Source organism: Sminthopsis crassicaudata, chromosome 6, assembly GCF_048593235.1.
Source record: "Sminthopsis crassicaudata isolate SCR6 chromosome 6, ASM4859323v1, whole genome shotgun sequence".
Lineage (NCBI taxonomy): Eukaryota > Metazoa > Chordata > Mammalia > Dasyuromorphia > Dasyuridae > Sminthopsis > Sminthopsis crassicaudata.
The window spans coordinates 145,212,097-145,229,128 of record NC_133622.1 but is presented as its reverse complement, the minus strand read 5'-3'; the positions used below and the strand labels follow the sequence as shown (position 1 = coordinate 145,229,128).

The 17,032-nt window shown below is 32.6% G+C and overlaps 1 long non-coding RNA gene across 1 annotated transcript; it reads right to left on the bottom strand.

Moving 5' to 3' along the window:
* Window positions 1-2,167: 2,167 nt before the first annotated feature.
* On the bottom strand, window positions 2,168-10,167 carry LOC141546788 (uncharacterized). Its single transcript, XR_012483420.1, has 3 exons — window positions 10,130-10,167; window positions 6,565-6,620; window positions 2,168-4,298 (listed from the first exon to the last, which is right to left on the bottom strand). It is a non-coding gene; the product is annotated as an uncharacterized LOC141546788 (long non-coding RNA).
* Window positions 10,168-17,032: the final 6,865 nt, after the last annotated feature.

The following is a 17,032-nucleotide window of genomic DNA, read 5'->3' as shown; positions in this document are numbered from 1 at the left end:
TACTCAAGGAAAGGGGAAGTTTTGCTTTTTTTTTTTTTTTTTTTTTTGTATGACCAGTGCTCAGTATATTTCCTAGAACATAGTTAATGCTTTTTGATTGATTAATTACAGAATAGTTGTGAAGTAGGGAAAAGCAAAAATAGTGACATTTGGAGGAGGAAAATAAAATGAGTTCCGTTTTGAATATATTGAATTTGAAATGTCTATAAAACATCTAAATACTTTCAGCAATAAGTTAATGATTTTCACTGAAATTTAAGTGAAAAATTTGGGCTGGATGCATAGACTTGGGAAAAATTACAGAAAAATTTTAAACTTTTACAGAAAAAATTAAAATTAAGCCTGTTGTAGTCACCAAGGAAGAAAATATTGAGTGAGTCGTCATGTTTTTCTTGCATAAAAGATGAAATGATGAAGGATAGATGATAGTTCAAATATAAAAATTCAGTAATGGTCCTAAGTCTAAACTCATAGTGTTATTTCTATATGATGCTGGAATTTAGTAGCAGTTGGAGTAGATCAGCTGTTAGGATTGTGCTTTTTAATATTTTTTAATCAACTATTTTGATAAAAGCACAAACAATATAATCATCACATTTGAAGAAGTGCAAAGCTTTGAGGAATGTCTAAGACACTAGATGGCAGAATCAAAAACAATAAGACTTTGACAGTCCAGAACATTGGCCTGATTCTAAGAAGATGAATTAACTAGGACAATCAATGAGTTAATCAATAAATATCTATTAAATGTCTCCTAGTACCAAGCACCATGCTAAGCAGTCTCTGTGCTTAATAAGAAACATCCAGTCTAATGGGGGAAACAACATGTAAATAAACATATATAAAGCAACAGAATAAATAGGAAATAATAGAGGGAAAAAAACTTACAGTTTAATGGGAGAGACAACATATAAATAAATACATATAAAGCAACAGAATAAATAGGAAATAATAGAGGGGAAAAAAACAAAACAAAACAAAAAGGAGTATGGGGAAGGCTGCTTATAGAAGATAGCTTTTGAGTTAAATCTTAAAAGAAGTCAGAGAAGTTAGTTTTCAGAAAAGAGGAGGTTGAACATTCCAGGCACAGAAGATAGTCAGAATATCCAAAGTTGAGAGATGGAGTATCTTATTTGTAGAATAGCTAGAAGGTCAGTGTCACTAGATAGAAGAGTACTTGTCAGGGAATAACAGATGAGAAGAATGGAAAAGAAGAAAGTAGGCTATGAAGAGTTTGAAGACCAACCAGTATTTTGCACTTGCTTCTGGAGGCAAAGGAAATCACTGGAATTTATTCACTAAGGGGACTTTGTGATTCGATTGGCATTCTAGTAAAATCACTTTAATTACTGAATGAACGATGGACTAGAATGGGAAGAGAAGGTTATTCCAATAATCAAGGCATGAAATCATGAAGTCTGCACAAGAGTCATAGCAATATCAAAGGAAAGAAGAAGGATATTTGAGAGATGTTACAAAGCTTGGATATGGAAGGGGTGAGAGTTGTAAAACCCCCAGCATGACTCTAAAATCCTCTTCAGTAATAGGTAAGGTAGAAGAGAAGAGTTCTTTGGAAGAAAAAATAATGAGTTCAGTTTTGGACATAATGAGATTAACATGTCTAGTGCATATTTGAAATGTTTGAAAAACTGTTGAACATATCAAATTGAAGCTCAAGAGAAAGACTAGGGAAGAAAAGGCTGATTTAAGAATCATTAGCATATGTTATTAGGATTATATCCCAAAGAAATACTAAAGAGCGGAAAGGGACCTGTATGTGCCAAAATGTTTGTGGCAACTCTTTTTGTTATAGCTAGAAACTGGAAGTTGAATGGATGTCCATCAGTTGGAGAATGGTTGGGTAAATTATGGTATATGAAGGTTATGAAATATTATTGCTCTGTAAGAAATGACCAGCAGGAGGAATACAGAGAGGCTTGGAGAGACTTAAATCAACTGATGCTGAGTGAAATGAGCAGAACCAGAAGATCATTATGAGGATGTATTTTGATGGAAGTGGAAATCTTCAACATAAAGAAGATCCAACTCACTTTCAGTTGATCAATGATGGACAGAAATAACTACACCCAGAGAAGGAACACTGGGAAGTGAATGTAAATTGTTAGCACTACTGTCTATGTACCCGGGTTACTTATACCTTCGGAAGCTAATAATTAATGTGCAACAAGAAAATGGTATTTACACACATATATTGTATCTAGGTTATATTGTAACACATGTAAAATGTATGGGATTGCCTGTCATGGGGGGGGAGGGGATAATTTGGAAAAATGAATAAAAAAAAAAAGAATCATTAACATAAAGATGATAATTAAATCTATAGGGGCTAATGAGATTAACAAGTGACATAGTATAGAGGAAAGAGAAAAGAGGACCCAAAGAAAGACAGGAGATAATGGTGTCCCCATTAGAGATAAAAGTGTATCAAGGAGAAAAAAATGACTAATAATGTCAAATCTGCGGAGAGGTTAAGGAAAATGAAGATTGAGGAAAAGGATTGGATTTAGGAACTAATAAATACTTAATGGGATTAGAGATCCCATAACAGAAATTAAATGATAAGATTAGAAGTCAGTTTGTGTTTTAACTGGGAGAATGTGGAGACACCTATCTTTAAGGGCAGAAGAGATTAGAATGATAAGTAGAGATAAAAGGATCAAGTATGAGTGTTTTATGGATTGGGGAGACTTGGACAGGTTTGTAGGCTATGGGAAATGAGCCAGTAAAGAGACAAGATTGAAAATAAGTAAAAGAGTTGAGATAGCAAAGGGGCAAGTATGTTGGAGTAGATGAGATAGAATGGAATTACTTGAATAAGTAGAGGACATTTAACATTAGTAAGGCTAAAGCTATTTCATCACATGAGTTAAGGGTGAAAGAGGAGAGAGAGATAGAGATGAATAAGAGCAGAGAAAAGGGAGTTTGTGATGAATTGCCTCAATCTTTTTTCTGTAAAATTTAAAGTAAGCTTCTCAATATAGAAGGGAGCAGCAGGGTAGCATTGAGTAGAGATGAATTGATATGAAAAGAGTCAGTGTAGAGAGCTGATAAGGAGGTAAAATATGATTGCTTAGCATCAGTAAGGACCTAGTTGATGTTATGTAATATATATTTGTAGTGGACCTAGTCAGAACATGATTTTCTCCACATTCATTCAGCATTATTATGTTGGAATGAAGGTGATGGATGGTGAAAGTGATCCGAGGTTGAGTCTTGGCTAGACACAATCAGTTATATGATAAAGGAAGTAGGGATTCAAGGGAGAAGAACAATATTGAGTTGAATTCACTAAGGAGTCAAAATGGGGAGAAGAGGAGAGAATAACTAGTGCAGAGAGCATGGTCTGGAAGAGATGAGTTAAGGGATTTGAGATCATAATGTGAATGAAGAGTAGGGTTTGTAAGGGAAGGTAGAGAGAGAGAGAGAGAGAGATGAAAAGAGATGATGGATGCCTTGGTTGTACATATGAAACTGGTTGTTCTGGGATAGATGGAAAATACTCATCCTGGCCTCAAACAGCTTTTCTTCTGGAATACACTGCACCCAGTAGAAGATGGAAGGTTCAGGACCAATGCTCAATAGCAAATATGTATATATGTATCTATGTGTGTGTTTATCTAGATAAGATAGAGATAAATAGATATGTGTGTATGTATATATACATATATACACATATACATTTATATAAGTATATGTGTGTATGTTTTCATATATATGTATTATCCAGAAGATCTTAGTGCAATTTTAAATTTTAATAACTTAAAAGTACATTAAGACTTTTGGGATATCCTCTCTCACTTTCATCTATCTATCTCCCTATCTATTTCTTTATTTATCTACCTATTTATCTCCATGTATGTGTATATAAATTATGAAAAGTACCATATATACGTGTACATACATATATTTAAATGTATACATGCACTATTTGATAACCTCCCAAAATTAAAATCAATGTTTATCTACCTTAAGAATGGCAGCACTTCTGATAATTAAAAATGATTTTTTCTATTGCACTCTGCCCTATCAGATGTCCTCTGCAGTTTGGTATTTTGTTGTAGGTACTATGTAAAGAAAGGACACAGATAAGCTGGAGAGCATCTCCAGGAGAATGATGGTAAATCACATCAAGTCCATGTCATCAGCATCACTTGAAGAAATAAAGGATTTTTGAATTTGAAGAAGAGGATTCAGATGGTACATTATGGCTCTTTTAAAATTCTTGAGAGGTTGTCACGTGGAAGAAGAATTAAATTTCTTTCATTTGCTTCCAGACTCTAGAAGTTATAAAGAGGTAAATTCAGGCAAACAACAAAGTAAAAACAAATCACTAAAAATAAAATAAATAATCAAATTAAATAAATAAAAATAGCCCAAAGAAAAAAGGCAAATTTCCAATAGCTTATAGCTCCACCAAAGTAGTTCAGGCTGCCTTGGGGAGCAGTGGCTCATTTCACTGGGAGTTGTAGGCAGAAGCTAAGTCAATATTCATAATGTCCTTGTGGGGGTTCATTTTGAGGTATGGGTTGTAATACATTAACAAAAACTTCCTTTGCAAATTTGAAACCATATGAAGTTATTATAGCATTAAAAGTGGAGAGCCAAAGTTTTCATATAAACAGCCTTGGGCTGAGAATTAAGACATCAGGTGTCATTTCCCCTTTTTGTCACCTACCTGTTTGTATGATACAAATTTGAGCAAAGTGGTAATTAGAACACATATTGAACCTATAATCCAGATGTCAATGAATAAAGACCACCTTTGCTAAATAGGCTTTTTTTTTTTTTTTCTGTCTGAAGGAGATAACCATCTTAAATCATAAGATCTCCATGTCTAGCATTAGAGATTTAAATTTAGATTTACTATCTATATGACTTTGAGAAACTCATAACCTCTCTTGATCTGTTTCTTTATTGTAAAATGGAGTTTAATTATATTATCATAACCTTTTTCATTTCTAATAGTAGATTTGTTTGAAAGAATAATGACTAGGAATACAACTTTGGAGAATGTGCACACAATAGATGGGAGGAGGTTGATAATATAAAAATGGAAAATGAGGAGAAGCAGTCATTAAATTAGGAGGAGGGTCAAGAAAAAGCTTTTTGTTGTCAAAAAAGATACTGCAATAGGGAAACTCTATGGATTGCATATGATTCTGGCATTGAACTCTCAGGAATTAGGTTCATCATCTTTTTCCTGTTTCTCTGGTTCATTATCCCATTGTGGAATAATTCCAAGAAAATCTCTAAAATAAGGTTAAGAATAGTTAATATCTGGAATATTTCTCACAGGTGAATAATAAAGTATTTGTTGGGAAACATTAAATTACACAACAAGAATTTCATTTTGTATATTTCTTCCATCCTTTAAAATGTTTAAAATACAGAAAATTAAGAATACAGGCTTTAATAGAGACTTTAAAACTGCAAAAACCTATCATATACATTACACTGTCTCAGAAATTGAAAGAAAAATGTTGTAGAATTGCTGAAATAAATTTTTCACTTTCATCTTAGATTTGAACTATCTAAGCAATTCACATGACCTAGAGCTGCTGACCAGCTACAGTATATCATATATTTTCTTTTTCCTGAATATAATATTCCTCCCAGAAGACATGTTTCTCCTGCAAGAAACAATACTATTACAGCAATAATTTCCTGGTAGGCAACTAACATTTGACTCAAAAAATGATCCCATGGAAAAGAGAAAGAAATTCCCTGTCTCCTTAAGGGAGGACTAAGAACAGTACTACAAGAGATTCTTGGAGAGATGGTGCTATAAAAAATTCTCTTCTTATGGACCACAGAAAGGCTACTCCTCTTGATCCAGTTCCAGTCATCTCTGATACCATCCCATGGATGAAGGTGAGATGAAACTTTGGGGTGGGAGAATTAAGGAAAATGGAAACAAGGACTCAGAATGGTAGGGGATCCACTAATTCAGAATTAATGTGACATTACTATAAGAGATATATATCCTTAACCAAGGGTTAAGAACATGTCTAATAGAAAGAGACCAAAGTTAATGTCCAGTTTAATTGGATGTGCCCCAGTTCAACAACTCAAGAGATTAGGAGATCATGCCTATAATAGGCACTGACAAATCAGTAGGCTGGAAACCGTTCAGTATGGGGCTACTTTGATTCAGTCAATGGAATGAGATTGATCAAGAAATCAGAGAAAAAGCAAACAAAACAAAACAAAAAAATCCATAAAGTGATACAGATTCAAAGATACTTTCTTGGACATTGCACACATCATAACCTCCAAATAAATCAACCTAGAATAAAAACTTGGCAATTTTGCTCCTCAGTGATTATTTTATAGAAACTGGATTTCTAACCCATTATTTTTCCTCTTTTCCCCACAGGCTAATAATAATAAATGCCTTCAATAAAGGGATCAATGTGCATAGTGATTTTATGATAGCCTGAAAATTTGCCTATGTCATATTCTACAATGTATAACAATATCTTACTATAATTGCCTATTTTAAATAAAAATGCTATCAAATATATGAATGCAGAAACCACTTACTCTGTTGCAGTGCTGTATATTCTAATGCAGAAGTCCTATTTTCTGTCATGGGCCCTCTGGCAGTTTGCAAATGCAGAAATAAAAAGACATAATTCAAAGAAAAACAATGGTATTGAAATAAAGTCATTAAAATTAAAACAAATAACAATACTACCAACAACAAATTGTGGACTCTAGTATATTTTGTGAAAAGTTGGAAATGAACAAATTTCTGTCATGACATTGTCATTACTAACTTGGGATATCTCTCTGTGTCGGTCTCTCTCCCCTTTAGCTCTCTCCCTTTTCATCCTCTTTCTCTCTCCCTGTTTCTCTTTGTCTCTGTCTTTTTCCATCTCCCCATCTAAAAATAGAAGAATTTTTAAGAAGTGAATGCAATATAGTTATGAAAGACTTTGGGACTGACAATTGCTTACTTAGTATGGATTCATTGAAATAATGATAGAAACTTATCAATACTTTTTCAAAGTTTGTTGAGGTAAGTAAAAAAACCAAACCAAAACACAAACAGCTCATTGTAAATCATTTACTGCTAGTCCTTTCAGTCTTGAGATATTTATCCCATAACAAAAAAGGTGCATTGTTTATATGGTAGAAGAGAGCTTCTTATACTTTGATATATGGTATGATTTTCTTGGGTAGAAAGGGTCAGAGATACAAGGAAGGAAAGAAAAAAGAAATTAGAAACACTGAGTACTTAATACATAACAGATACTATGCTAAATATTTTATTATTATCATTATTATTTTTAATCCTTTGGGTAGTAGTTTATTTTCATTTTTGGGTATAAACAATAGCAATAATAATAGCATTTCTATAGCACTTTAAGATTTATGAAGCATTTTTCAAATACTACGTTTGATTCTTTTATTTATTTGTTTGTTTTAATAGTTTTTATTTACCAGATATATGCATGGGTATAAATATTTTATATTAATATTTCATTTGATCCATATAACAACTCTGGAGGATAGGTACTATTAAACATCCCCATTTTACAGTTGAGGAAACTGAGGCAGCCAGAGATTTTGTGACTTGCCCAGGGTCATTCAGCAAGAATGTACCTGGGAGTAGATTGGAACTCAGACCAAAGGTCCTAGGTTCTATCCACTGTGTCACTAAATTTCCTCTAAGGAGGAAGTATAGGTTATTTTAAAAGAAAAATGTCAATGAAAGTTAAACTTATAGAAAAAGAGTTATTCTATTTGACTTAAGCTGGAAATAGAAAGGGAGTCATATCTCACAAAATAATACCTAATAGATAAGAAATACAAGAAAATATATTTAATGAAATCGATTCTGGTAAAAGCTCATTCATTACCAACTGGGAAGACCTACTAGGTAAGATTTCATAGAAGTGGTGATATTTGAGTTTGTTTTAAATGATCATGCATATAAATAAATAAAAATATGGCATTTTTGTAGTGAAAAAGAAGTAGAAATGAAGGAAGCTCTTTTTTATTGGGGAATGAATAAATAATTTATGGTAGATGACATTCACACAATGATGTAACACTACTTCCCAACTCTCTTTATTTTCTCTGGCTGTCCCTTGAGCACAGAATGCTTTCAGACACATAACACTTCCTAGCTGTATGACCCTGGGCAAGTCACTTAAGCCCAATTGCCTCAGGGAAAAAAAATCATCTATCTATCTATATCAATTAAAAAAAAAAACTAAATTATATTGGGTAGCAAACAACTTGAATTGGATATTTGGAGACATTTTTAGAACTGGAAGAGAACTGCTGAGTCCAATTTAAGATGCAGAAAGGCATGGATTAACTAACATGGACTAGTCCATGGACTAAATCCATGGACTAACAGTGGTTAAAAACAGGTGAATAGAGCACATTAAAGAGCCTTTTCCCGAAGTAGGTGGCAACCTTGCAGAATACTCAGCCAAAAGCACACTAATAATATCAAAACTATCACATGGAATTACTAAAGACTTTTTTTTTTTTTTAAGCACCATAAAACCCCACACTAACAACAAAAAAGCCTAGAGAGGAGTTCTTTCTAAAGAATTAGGATTGCCCTTAACACATTTTGTTGGGCCAGAAGAAACCAATTTTTTGGCTGTCACTCTTTTAGTATACTAGCAGTGATATCTCTTAGAGAGGGCAGAATGATTGGATCAAGCAGTGACCCAAAATTTGATGATCCTTCTTATTCTTTCAAGTTCCATCTTTTCTCTTTCTTGGGATTTAGCCGCATATATATATATTTTTTTTTTACTTTTGAACTTTCATATTGGTAAATTAATTTTCTGATATCTGGTACAGATTATTTCTTTTTTATAGCTGATTCCCTTTTACATTCCTTTCTCTGCCCTACCCCCTATCAATTAACATGAAGACTTCTTTTATTTTATATGGGTGTAAAAAATCAGCAGGCTTCTTACTTAATCAGTGTTGTCTAGGTTCATTGCCTGAGGGCCTAGGTCATTAGTAATAAAGGTCATTAGTTGATGTTTCCACCATACAAAGACTGTCAAATGATACCCTCATTTAATCTACTCATGATTAGAAACAGGCTTAGGCTTGTACCATTTAGTGCTTCTATTTTTCTGTTGTTGGAAAAGAAAATGCTTTGTTCCCAGAAACAAAAGCTCTAACAAATTAGTGCTTCACAATAGATTTGAAGGAATAACAAAACACACAAAAGCACTGAAACCTCAGATATGGCAGAGAAATGCAAGTATTTGGTATCCAGGGCACCCCAGGTCCTTCAAGGATTTGAATCAAACACTAAAGGAAAATCCCAAGGAGCCCTAGGCTGTGAGTATATCACAACTGCCCTCATTACCTTACATCCTAGTACCATCTGAGATCCAACATCCTAATTGAAAAGACACTTTGTAGTAAAAAGCTGTGTTTGAATCACTTGGAAACCTAACATCTGGTTTTCTTTCTGGCAAGTGTTTCTGAGAGATCACTGAGCTTATTAAAAAAGTTCAGGGGTCAGAGGTTTTTGACTCAGAGAGCAAGCATGATTCTGAATGGAAAAATAGCTGTAAACTCTAAAAAGAATTTTTTAGCTAAAGTGTTTAAGTAGGTCTGGTTTCCTTAATGTCCAATTTGAGACTCCTTTTTCAAATTCAGTACCAAACATATAGGGTGGGCTAAATAAATGTTTGTTGTGGTTGATGATTAATATGTATATTTTTCTCTATGATTAAATGAGAAACATGTTTCCCACACCCTAAAGAAGTAGAAAAAACTTGGCTCTTTCTTTAATAAAGGTTTGGAAATTTAGAGAATATGTAGTTATGTTTGAAGTAGCTTCAAATATCCTTGAGGGGGATAAAGTGTTTATGATAACATTGGATGTATTTCTCTTCCTTGCAACTCAGTAAGAATACTTGAAATATGATTAATGGAAGCAATTATAATTCTGTTCCTCTATTTTGCCACTTGTCTCTTCAGAATTAGGTTATGAAATGAATATTATTGTACTACAGTTATTCAAGATTCTTTGGGAGATAAAACAGTCATGATTTTGTTCAAAAGCCAGTCCTTTGTACACACAGGAAATGTATAAAATAGGAAGGAGTATACTCACCAAAGTAGTCTATAGAGATGATCTTGTAGAAAATCTCTGTAGAAAATCAAAGTTGAAGAGAGATTTTTTCTTTTCTTTTCTGTTTTTGTGAATGATGATAACTTTCAGATGGTCCTTTATTTTTTCTGTATTTTATTTTATTTCCCCCATTCACATGTAAAAACAATTATTTTTAACATTTGTTTTTAGAACTTTGAGTTCCAAATTTTCTCCCTTCCTTTTTCCCCAGTCTTCTACTTCATTGAGAAGACATATCTAGTTATATAAAACATTTTCATGATAGTCATGTTGTGAAAGAAAAAGGTCAAGAAAAATAATTTTTTAAAAGTATGCTTTAATTTGGAATCAGAAACAATCAGTTCTTTTTCTGGCTATGGATAACATTTTCATTAGAAGCCTTTTAGAATTATATTGGTATATTGCTGAGGATAGTTAAGTCATTCATAGCTGATCATCTTCCAAGATTGCTGTTATTTTGTACTCAATACTTTTCACTTTGTGTCAGGTTATGAAGTCTCTCCAGGTTTTTCTGAAAGCATTCTGTTTATCATTTCTTATAGCACAGCAATATTCCATCATAATCACATAGCACAATTTGTTCAGCCATTCCCAAAATGATGTGCATCTCCTTAATTTCCAGTTCTTTGATATCAGAAAAGAGCTGCTATAAATATTTTTTTTACATATAGATAGATCCTTTTCCTTTTATCTCTTTTGGGACACTATAGCTAGGTCAGAGTATGTCCTTTGGGCACAGTTCCAAATTGCTCTACTGAATGGTTGAATCAGTTTCCAATTCCACTAACAATGTGTTAATGTCTCATTTCCTCAATATCCCCTCTACTATTTGTCATTTTTCCTTTTCTAACCTATTAGCCTATCTAAAATGTATGAGATAATATATTTTAAATTGCTTTAATTTGCATTTCTCCAATCTATAGTAAGATAGTTTTTTGTTTTTTTTTAATATAACTACAGATAGCTTTGATTATCTCATCTGAAAACTTCATATATTTTATCAATTTTAAATTGGGGAATGGCTCCTATTTTTATAATTTGATTAAGTTATCTACGTGTTTTAGAAATGAGGTCTAAGAGAAACTTACTTCAAAATTGTTTCACAGTTGCTCTTGCCCTTTAAGAATTACAAGTATCATCTTCCCACATAAGCATGTAAACAGTTTAACCTTCTTAAGTCTTTTATGATTTCCATTTCCTGATTAAGATAAAATGCTTCTATTGAGTTGTGTATTTGAAAGTAAATTGAAAGTTCAGCTCTGCTTTTTTCAAGAATGCTTAAAAGTCCCCTATTTCAGTGAATATCTAATTCTTCCTGAAATAATTATACTCAGCTTTGCTGAGAAAGTGATTCTTGGTTGTAATCCTAATTCTTTTGCCCTCCAGAGTATCATATTTCAAAATTTCAGTTCTTTTTCTTTTTGTTTGAACTTTTTCTTATTTTTATTGAAACTTTTTTTTATTTTCAAAACTTATGCAAGGATAATTTTTTAACATTGACCTTGTGTTCCAGTTTTCCCACTTCCCTCCACTTCCTTCCCTAGATGGCAAGTAACCCATTATATGTTAAACATGGTAAATATATATGTAAAGAAAAATCAAATCAAAAAGGAAAAAATTAGAAAGAAAATAAAATTCAAGCAAACAACAACAAAAGAATTGAAAAAGTTATGTTGTGATACAAACTTAATTTGCACAGTCCTCTCTCTGGGTGTAGATGGCTTTCATCATCACAAGGTCATTGGAACTGGCCTGAATCATCTCATTGTTGAGAAGTCATGTCCATCAGAATTGATTATCTTATAATCTTGTTTTTGCCATGTACAATGATCTCCTGGTTCTGCCATTTTGCTTAGTATCAGTTTATGTCCGTCTCTCCAGGCCTCCCTGAAATCATCCTGCTGGTTGTGTCTTACAGAAAAATAATATTCCATAATATTCATACATCATAACTTATTCAGTCATTCTCTAATTGATGGGCATCCATTTGGTTTCCAATTTCTTGCCTCTACAAAAAGGGCTGCCCTTTACCTCCTTAAAGATCTTTTTGGGAAATAAGCCCAGTAGTAACACTGCTGGATCTAAGAGTATGCACAGTTTGATAACCTTTTGAGCATAGTTCCAAATTGCTCTCCAGAATGATTGGATCCGTTCATAATTGCACCAATAATGTATTAGTGTCTCAGTTTTCCACATTCCCTCCAACATTTGTCATTTTCCTTTATTGTCATCTTATCCAATCTGACAGGTGTGTAGTGGTAACTCAGAGTTGTCTTAATTTGCATTTCTCTGATCAATAGTGATTTAGAGCATTTTTTCATATGACTAGAAATCAATCTTCTAATTCTTTAATTTAAAAGCTGCTAAATCTTACTTGATTTTCCAAATCCTTCTTGCCTTTCCATGGGCTGAGATATATTCATATTTTTCTTGGAGGCTTCGGATGTAGGAGCTTTAACTTTATCTTGTTCTGAATGTATGGTTTGATCTTTCTTGTCACTATTGTAACTTTGTACTTTTCCTTCCATATGTTTCATGCTGCTTATAACCTAATTCTATCTACCTGTGCAGACTTTCTCCTATTCTCCTACTCCTAGTCTCCTATTCATTTTCACATTTGTCTCTCCCCAACATGGTGGATTTGGCATTCCTTTTTGCCACCTTAAGTCCTGATACTGACACAAAATGAAAAATAGTTAAATATATGATCATCTAGCCTAATCCCCTCATTTTGCTGATGGGAGTCCAAAGAAATTAAGGGACTTGGCTGAGGCCACTTAGATAACAGCAGAAAGACAGTTTAAAATCAGATCCTCATATTGCAATTATAATGCGTTCTTTATAGATGAAGAATAGCCAAACTGTTGTCTTCTCTTTATTTTTAAGAATGAGATTCTTTGAAAGAAAAATAGAATACTTCAATAAAAATTCATAACAACTGGATTACAAAAGGAAATAAAACCTTTCCTTTTATTAATTAAGGATTGGCCTCCATTGTTCCTAGTCAATTATCTTTTATCCATAAGACATTTGGAGCTTAAAGTGACCAATCTACCATTGCTCATTCTAAAGTGCAATAACTGGTTAAAACTTAGACAAGCTTTTGGAATGAAGGAAGGAAATATCAAGTTTTAGAATATGCTGATGAATATTTACCCAGAAGCATAAAATGATTTATAGGCAAATTTAACTCATGTGACATATACCTTAAAATGAGAATTAAGGAAAGATCAGTAAAATATTTATGGTTTGTTCTTGGATCTGAATGAAAAATTGAATATAGAACTCAGGTTATTATAGAATATACATATTAAAAGTGGGTTTCATTTCATTTTGGAGCAAACTCTTTGTTATTTAATGTCATATATGACCCATGAGCATGAATACAAGATACAGGAATTCTCTTTCCAATATATGTGTTCATGGTCATAAAGAAAGTCCTAATTTAATCTAGTCACTCTATTTTGTATGTGCAGATCTGTTCCTTCTCCAACTGTACGTGTTAATGGCTCACAGTAGTTACATTGTAAAACTTCTGATTTATACTAGAGATAAATTGAACACTTCATCTCATTCTCTTTCTAAGCTAATGAACAGTATACTTTTGTTCAAAATTAAACAATATTATTGTCAAGCTAATTAGATTAAAATCAAATTCTTGATTTCAACTTAATCCAAGATATAGGACTTACTACTGTGAGTAAGGGCTAGGATGAAGAAGGGATCATGCCACTGAACTGTAGGTCAATGACATGACATGGGTATAAATAAAACTAGTTTTAGATTCAGAAGGCTTGAGTTCAGATTCTGTGTTTAGTTAGAAAAATCACTGAAGGATAATTTCTACTATGGAGTATCAGTAACTATATTTGCACTACTTAGAAGAAAGTTATTTACAAAATTAAATACTATAAAATAAGGTTTATTGTTGTTGAACAGGGGGAAACATAAAGTATGGCATAGTGAAAGATAATTATAAAAAGTCAGAACAGTTTATGTGTGTGTGCTCCATGTTACAGAGTCCATATTAGATTTGGATTTAGATTCAATTTAGAATTTCATTCATTTAGATTCAATTGTGAATGAAAGGAAGAAATGAAATAATGATTGTATAATATTTTGCAAACCTTATAATTTTATATGTGGCAGTAATAATGATTATTTTTGTTATATGTTATCATAAGGAAAACACAAATATATAAATACTTAGCAATTTATGGGGTAAATAGTATAGAATTACTAAATATCTCATTGAAAATTTATTACAGCTTTTAAATTAGTGGATTACATTGATAGTCAATATTTGTAACAAATCAACAGATGGAGAATGCAATAGGATGATAACTTTTATGGTAATAGAACTATATTTTAGTCAAAGTGAGAACTCCTTATTTGGAAAAATCCCTGCAAAGTCAGAGTATCAACTTTTAAATTCTTGTCTTAGAATATATGAGTTGTTCAGCATCATAAAACAGTCTCTATATTCAATATGTTTTACCATCCTTTTAGAAAGAAATCATTTTGGTTCTATGAGAGACTTTGAATACAATTATAGTGAATAGAGAGCTGGCTTCTGAGCCCAGAAAATCTGGACCACCTGTGACATGTACCTGGTGACATATATTTAACCTCCAAATGTTCTAGTGTAAGAGAATATGTTACAGATAAGGTATCGACTTGTATGGTAAAAGGAGTTTCCTCATTCAAAAGGTTTCATAATCAAGTCAAATCAGAAGTTCAGTCTTCAACCCTGTCATTAGATTACTAGGCTACACTAGAATACTACTGAAATGAGATGGCATCAAAAGAAAAAAAAATTAGGCATATGATAAAAATGATTACAAAAGAAATTTTTCTCATATTTGCTGTAAAAATTATTTATATTTAGTATTATAGGATCACTGATTTATAGCTGAAAGCACCTCAGAAGTTCCCTGGTTCATCCTCCATATTTTACAGATGAGGAAACTTAAATATGAGAAGATCAAGGGATGGTACAGTTGGACATCAAACTTGGATGCTATGACTCCAATTCAAATTATTTTTATCACATTACTCTGATCCCTGCAGCTTCCAATTCCAATCTATTTTTCATCACTGTTCTTTTACTTTTGTCATTAATTACTCTTTTGCTTTGAGCATACTTTTGTGCTATGCTCAAGTCTACCAGATTTAAAGGGGATAAAGAAAGGGAGAGAACATGCCCTCTAATCAGTAACACAATACAGGAGCACAAACAGTAATACAATACAAAACTGTAACTTGAGGCTACAATGATCATGTCTACACTTTTAGCATCCTAAATGGAAATTATTTCCATAAAACCAAAACACAATAAAACAAAAAATTGCAGGGACCAATTAGGAAAAGTCCATCACTGGAGAAGACCCATGAAAAAAATTGTCTTGGCTTCAATGACCAAAGAGTTAGCATCTGTGTCTAGAGTATTTTGACAGAAGCTATTCTGATATTCTGATATCCCTACAGTTTAGTTGACAAATAGTTGAAATGAAAAACATAATTTAAGTAATTCATTTCTGTGAAAAAACATTAGTTTATTTAGTTTAATTCACTGATATAAATAAACACAGGCCAATAGAGATATACTGGAACCCCTGGTATTGCTGGAACTGTTGATTCATTTCAATCCCTGTGAGACTCTTCATGACCGATTTTTGTGGTTTGTTTAGCAAAAATACTGGAATGATTTGCCATTTCCTTCTCCAACTCATTTACAGATAAACTAAAGAAAACAGGTTCAGATGACTTATCTACAGTGACACAGTAAGTGTCTGAGACCAGATTTAAATGCAAGTCCCTCTGACACTAGGGCCCATACTCTTATCTACTACATAACACAATTATCCAAGGACAGGCATAGGGATGATTTGGAAGAATTTCAATTTAGAAGGGTCTACTCCTCAAAATTCTGAAAGTATCTCATGTAAAATTTACAAAAGAAGAGTCTCGCATCTTTTCTCCAACTACTAAATATTTGTAATTTAACAAAAATGGTGAGTTAAAATATACAATCCATTTATGAATAAGATTAATCTTTTATGATGTCTACAATATGTGATAAAATTGAATTTATTACATTAGCATGCAATTATAACTACTTTTATGATAGAAAAGGGAGAAAAAATTTTAAATGCAGTTAAATGAAACATAGCTGGAGAAAATGGGGTGAAATGAATAAATTGCAATCTAAGTTTTGTGTTGAAAAAGAAAAAGAAATATTATAAAGTCTACTAGATTAATAATGGGTTCAATAGTCTTTAGGACAAGTGGTAGAAGTCACATCTCTGGAGACATTTAAAACTGGAATAGATAAAATTCTAAAGATATCCTTGCAGGAGCAGCAGTCTTGTTTTCTTAAGGAAGAACTGAATTTATAGATCCCTTCCATCCTCCTCCTCAATAAACCTCTTCACTATCCATGAACAGTAATTAACTAAAAAATGACAGTCAAGTTGAATGGAAAAGACCTTCCCTAAAAAAAAAGACGGCCAATTAAAAGGAAACAGGAAATAGCCTTTAGGGACATAAAATGGACCATGCCAACAGAGCCATTAACTGTTGCATTAGTGCCTTTAAATCATGAGTCCCATTTACTTCCACTGTTTTAGGTCAAGCTATATCCTTCCACTAAGATGAGTAAGATGAGTTTAATCTATCCATCTGATTTGCACCAGTGACAAATATTAAGCTACATTTGAGACAGGGATGCAATGAAGAGGCATAAACTTTGTCCATCATAGGATAGGTTAAAATGGCACACTGAGTTTATTTTCTGAAAGTAATTTGGATTGTCATTGTTAGAACTTTATGTTCTTCTACTCATTATGCTTTGTTTTGTTTTGTTTTCATTCTATCAAGTTGCTT